Genomic DNA, 6,643 nt, shown 5'->3' on the forward strand with positions numbered 1-6,643 from the left:
GCCTAATGTACCAGTAGACACTATCTATACATTAAAAAACGAAATGCAGAATATACTAAAAATAGCACAACAGTGCATCGTTCAGTAAAAACAAATCAATTTATAAAGCAGAGGAAAAGGATCATTTCCCAAATTTGAAGGGGATTTATTAGAACATTCTACACTATCAATGATGCTGGAAGAGAATTCAACGCCATCTAGCCAAACCTGTAAACCAATGTTTAATGGTCCGAATCAATTGAAATGTAGGTACATCTAGTCTCACAATGTCACCACTCCTGGTGCCACGAGTCCCTCCAGAAGTTTTCAGCTAAAATACTGTAGCTCAAAGAACCACCGTGGAGCCGGAGGAACTAACTTAAACTTTAACCAAAACTCCAAAGGTAGCCAATGCAGTAATCCAACTAACCAGTTCTGGCAAAGAACCTCGCTGTGGCATGATGTTCTGTCTGGAATACAGCACTCCTCTCTCAAGAGCTCGAAGCAGCAGACAGCACACTGCAATCAACAAGACACACCATCCACCAATACACTACATTAAATAATACATCCAACCAAAACATGCAGCACCAGAAGACACAAAGCACCAACTAATACGTTGCATCACATAATTTAATGCACCTAACAAAAAAGTGCATCAAACATCACAGAGTACCTGAGCAGCAAACGTTCCTCTGTGTCAAACAAAACACAACTCGGATAACACACCACTGAAAACATAACGATCGAAACAATACCTTGTATCATGCAATTAATAAAGAACAAAACATACAGTACAGTGCACTGAGCAACTGACACAAAACATAAATAAAAACAGCACAAACAGCACATAACACCTAACAAAAAACCAGCACCATACAATGCACTGTACCAAGCAATGCCCAGCGCTAATAAAGAAACTGCAAAACAATATGCAACACCATCACCTCACGATTGAAAATGGCAAATGAAATGTACGATTCCACAGCAGACTCATATCAAGAAATAAACCTGTTTTCTAGTTACAAGACGCCACTAAATATGTTTATGTTCATTACTCAACTCAGGCAGAATTCATGTCAGTAATGTTTAATCGCATTGTTAGTTATTCTGACCATTTTTGTTCAGAACGATTTCTAATATTGCTCTCTTAAGACTGTTTAACTTCAGTTTCCCTAGCATGGTATGTATCTCTGCCATGTTTTTCTAACATAAGAGAAACTAAAGGCGATTGTATGAATGTATCTTTCATTCCCTACTCAAGTCGATGCCGTTTTCAACAGTGTGCCCCATGGACGTTTGGGTCACTTCTCTCCACTACTAAAGGTTCTCACGCATATTTATCATTCCTGTGGAGAGACAGTGCATTCTGATATCTGGTCTGCAGATTGCTGATATGTTTGGTAACCGCGTGACCTTTAACCCGTGATAAATGGCAGGAGACAACTTCAGTCTGGCTGCCTCATGACCTATGACTCTCCTACCACACATTCTAATTTAAGTATAACCTCTTTAAATAGCAAACCATGTCTTGTAAGAGGAGTGGATGTAATAATCTCACAAATGGGAAGCAGAGATGGGCCTTTAGTGACGTTGCACAATATGAACACGGAATCCACTAAAGGAACTTTAATATGATAGTATGGAGTCGCATATACATTTATACTAACGTTTTTTGGCGAATGGTTCACATTTACCATTATTCAAGGTAACACAACAACATGGTTTATTAGTTTGTTAAATATATACGGTGCAGCCAAACCAGTCCCACTGCGTTAAGGTAGGTGTCAATTTAGGGTCCAGTGTTCTGTGTCGCTGCCGCAACCATAGAGAGGTCATGAGTGGTGGCGAGAGTGGACAGGATAGGTTGGGCATGAGGCTGAGCCGTAGGGGTTAGTGGGTGGGGGATTTGTGTGTGTTAGAGAGCGGTCACAGAGATGTTGGGTGAATATGATCTTCTATTTAACAATAGTTTTGTTGGTGTTACAGATAACCAGTAATATAAAAGGAGTAGAGACAGGACTGGTTTAAGGATTGCATCAGGTTTATCATGGAAGATTTGATTGGGTGCTGGTAGGACGTGTTTCTGTTAGCTTTGAAGGATGCAGGGTAGTTGATGCGATGTATTCAACTGGGATAAATAAGCAGGTTAGGTTGCACTGCAGCCCCTTCCTGCACTACCGGACTTGGTCTTTCTCTCTCTCCTACTCTACCCCCCAACTCAACTGGCTCCATAACAGGGTAGGGACAGCTTAACTTTTGGATTCACAGAGGCCATGCTTATTAACAAAACATAACATGAACAAACTAAAAGACTATATAAAATTCACAAATTTGCAAAATACAGTTATCTAAAAGTCAAATCACACCTCAGAATAATACTTGAAACAGTTTTAATAACTCACATCTTTTCTACCCAACATATACAATCACTACTCTGTATTAGGCATACTTGTTGACTGAATGTTTTCATAACACAGCCCTTAGGCTCACTTTTCCCTCCACCAATTCACACATTCGGAGAGCAATCTTTGACAGCCTCACCAGGCACCTGTAGTGGCTCTGCACCTCCAAGCCACCAGGTTGTTGGGGGTCTATCCCTTGCGATCAGGAGGTACAGCCCATGCACTACACTGATGCTTCAACTGTTAACCTTCCCCCTCCAAATATGGTGTTACACTCCTCCCAAAATGAAAATGTTGCCTGGCAACCTGAATGTTGTTCAAAGGAAGGTGAACGTGGAGAGTCGAACTCTGATTGAATATGGCCAGGTATTGCTGAGTCCCGCCCCCAACTGGCATCCCCAGGCAAAGAGCCCCCAAGGTGACCACAAACCCTCCATTCTCACCCAAGGCACAGAAAACGTGTGAAACCACAACTGTCTTGGGTTAAGGATCGGAAACAACCCTGGATGTATTTTACTAAATGATAAACATATTGAAAAAAATTGATATATATTTACAATACACATAACACCCACCGAATGGTCCAGAATCAAATTCTGTACACAATGTATTTACATTTGTTTATGGAAGGCTAACCTTGTATACTGTATAATACATAGCCACTCCTAACCTAAAACTAGATTATGTACATTCTGTTTTCTGTGTATCCTGAATGAGTCTACAGGCAAGGTCATGACTGGTACTACTACATGCTAGGTACACCCCTCCCACTGCAGGGACCTTGTGCAGACACCCGGTTGCCCAGAAAAGTAATCTCCCTCAGGCACCCCCTATGCCCTCAAATAATACCTGGTAGATTTGGGGGTCTCTAGTTGGCACAGGTAGGTACTTGTGACAAGTAGGGACCCTCTCCTCTAGTCAGGACAAGGGGATTACACACCTAAAATAACCCCTGCTCACCCTCTAGGTTGCGTGGCGCGAGCAGTCAAGGCTTATTCCAGAGGCATTGTAAGTGATGCAGTTGTGACCACATACAGTAACCCAGTGACAACACTACAAATGGACACCACACAGGTTTTATATAAAAAATAAGTAGACTTTATATAGAGTTACCACAAGACCATAAACAACAAAAATACACACTATAATTACTTTAAGATGGTAGATTTAAGCTTATTTCAGTTCAGTTCTTAGATGCGACACTCTGCGTCAATGTACCTTAAGTTATGTTATGTTATGTTATGTTATATGCAACTTATAACGAGCTCAAATACTTACAAGTGTCCTGGCGCTGGGAAAACTACAGGCCGAAAGCAAAACAGTTAAGTGATCTGATTAAAGAGATGCGTTTTAAGTAATTTCTTAAGGATGCGGAGGTCCTGCGTATGGCGTAGCGATACAGGAAGATTATTCCAGAGAATGGCAACCTTAACTGCGGGTGACTGGCCCCCTAGCCTAGAGCGGTGGAATCGGGGAGTAATCATCAGACGCTGAGAAGCTGAGTGTAAGGGGCGGTGGGGGACATAAAAGGCAACACGTTTCCTGATATAGGAGGGACCTGACTCATGCAAGGCTCTATGTGCCATAGTAAGGGCCTTAAATTGTACCCGCTGGACCACAGGGAGCCAGTGAAGCTTACGCAGATGAAGCCTTGCACTAGACCTCTTGGAGATATTAAAAAGGAGTCTGGCCACCGCATTCTGGATTAATTGAAGTTTATTCAGCAGGTATCCAGGAATACCGATGAATAATGCGTTGAAATAATCCAGGCGGGACAAGATGAGGGCCCGTGCCACCATCTCCCGAGCCGACTGCGGCAGCATGGGAAGTAACCTGCTCAGTGACTTAAGTGTGCCAAAACAGATGCCCGTAAGTCTCGTAATGTGTTAGGAAAATCGTAGATCTTCCCCGAACCAAACTCCCAGGTTTTTAGCAGGGCCCCCCCTCAGACCGTGGATGGGGGAAGTCCGGAGGCCACAGAGATTCTGAAAAGTGCGGCGGAAAGTGCCCATACAACAATATCTTGGACTTCCCCTCATTGCAGTTGAGTTTGGCCTGTGCCAGCCAAGAGAACACGGCTGCAAGGCATTTCTGTGCAGCCCCCATATTTAAATCAGAGTCATTCCAAGTAAATAAAAGCTGGGTGTCGTCAGCATAAGCCATGATTTTGGCACCCAGCTCTTCGGCCAGGGAAATTAACGGAGTAAAATAGATGTTAAAAAGCAACGGGCTCAAAGTCGAGCCCTGCGGAACTCCAGTTAGAACTTCCTTGACCAAAGATGAAAAAGGGGCATCCACACCTGCTGGGAACAAGTCCCCAAAAAGGAATCAAGGCCAGAGCTGCCCCGGAGATGCCGATGGAAGAGAGGCGGGCAAGAAGAGGCTGGTGAGGTATCGGATCGAAGGCGGCAGAGAGGTCCAATAAAATCAGAGCCGCTCTGCCGCCCCCATCCAAGCACTCGCTAATAGCCTCAGTCATCTCCACCAGCGCCGCCTCCGTGCTATACGAAGTTCTAAAGCCCGACTGAGCAGGGTGAAGCACCCAGAAGTTTCCACAAAGGACTCCAATTGACGCAAAACCACTTTTTCACATACTTTGGCCAATGCCGGAAGTAAGGAAATAGGACGGTAATTCACAGGCACAGAGGGATCTGCTGTAGTTTCTTCAGGAGAGTGAAGCACCGGAAAAATAAATAAGACCATAGAGAGCTATACTTACTGATAGCCCCCAATACCAATTACCAATAACCAGTCAGTTGGCAGTGAAGAAGGTACAATCATTTATTATACAATAACTCTGCCAGAGGAGCCTCTCGCGACCTAACCCCTCGAGGTCTGCCGAGAAGACTGCTGGCACATTATCAAGAGATCACATATATACTGTTACATTTCGAAACCGTTACCTAAGAAGGAAAAATACAAGTTGGTACAGGTTGCTACAACGGAAAGACCATATATGGCACACAAAGCAACTTCAGTTCAGCTCAGCTCGTTATCGCAAGGTCGATGAGGGCAACTCGCTTCTGTCTGTCTAAGGAGGGTTCGCACAGCACCTCCTGGAATGTGCTTATCCGGCCTACCCCCACCTATAACCTTGACAGGCCTAACATCCAGGAGCAGCAGTTTGTTGCAGTTGTCATGCTATTTCTTAAGGGAACAACCCCTACCGACTATAACAAATGGATGTTACTAGTGCTACAGGCAAGCTAGGCCACAAAATGGCGCTGGTCGGGTTAAGTTATAATACCCGTAAAAAGGCAAAAACTCATATAGCGTGAGTAGCAACCATAGATTATTAATTAATGTGAAACCCATTAATGCACGAGTACCTATACTTGAACTGAATAGATACATCACACTAATTTCTAAACGATACTGTGTGTCTTCAGTTTACTCACAAGGCTTAATTTAGACTTCAGTTCCTCAAGAGGGAGGAGTTTAGCTTGCTTCCATTGTAACCGTACCGTGGCTGACTGGAGCGACCAGTTGATAATGTCAGTGACATCTGGACACACCACCTCGGCAACCCCTGCCAAGGCTCTGGCAGGACACGGGTCCGAGGGGGAGCCAGACTTAAAGGATTTTAGGATTGCAAGAATGTCGGACTTCTCGGCCTCCACAAAATGTGTAAAAGATGAATTCAGAGGAAAACAGGGGGGGAGGACCAAATAAGTTATCTGCAGCGCCATTGGAGATGCCAAGCTTGCTTGAATGACTTGTATTTTATTGATAAAGAATGTGGACAGCTCCTCGCACCAACCCGGGGAAGCTGAAATAATTTTATGCTCCGCACAAGGGGACAAGACATTTCTGACAATGGAGAATATCTCTTTGCTATTTTTGTTAGCTATCAAAATTCTATTGGCATAGAAATTACTTTTAGCCTTCCTAATGGCTATATAGTAATCTCTCTAGGCCATGCGCAGAGCGGATTTAGCCGCTGAACAGTACACCGCCCGCCACTGGCGATCCAATTTCTTGCAACTCAATTTAGCCTCTTTTAGAGACAGAGAATACCAGGGCTGCGAGGGGGAAGGCCAGTGAGCCCTAGTGGAAACAGGTTTGCAGGAAGAATCGACCCCTGCGCTGACCCAGGAATTAAAGTTATCAACCCCCCCCTCCAAGTTGGCAGCAGAGGCATCTTGTGAGTGCATAAGGGCCTCTGTGAGCGCAGGAATGTTAATCCTCCGGGAGAGCGGCCCAGCAGTCAAATAACGAGAGCTCAAAGATTTGCTAATGTCCCAGGAGAATGATATCAA

The sequence above is a fragment of the Lissotriton helveticus genome, chromosome 2_1, assembly GCF_964261635.1.
Source record: "Lissotriton helveticus chromosome 2_1, aLisHel1.1, whole genome shotgun sequence".
Classification (NCBI taxonomy): Eukaryota; Metazoa; Chordata; class Amphibia; order Caudata; family Salamandridae; genus Lissotriton; species Lissotriton helveticus.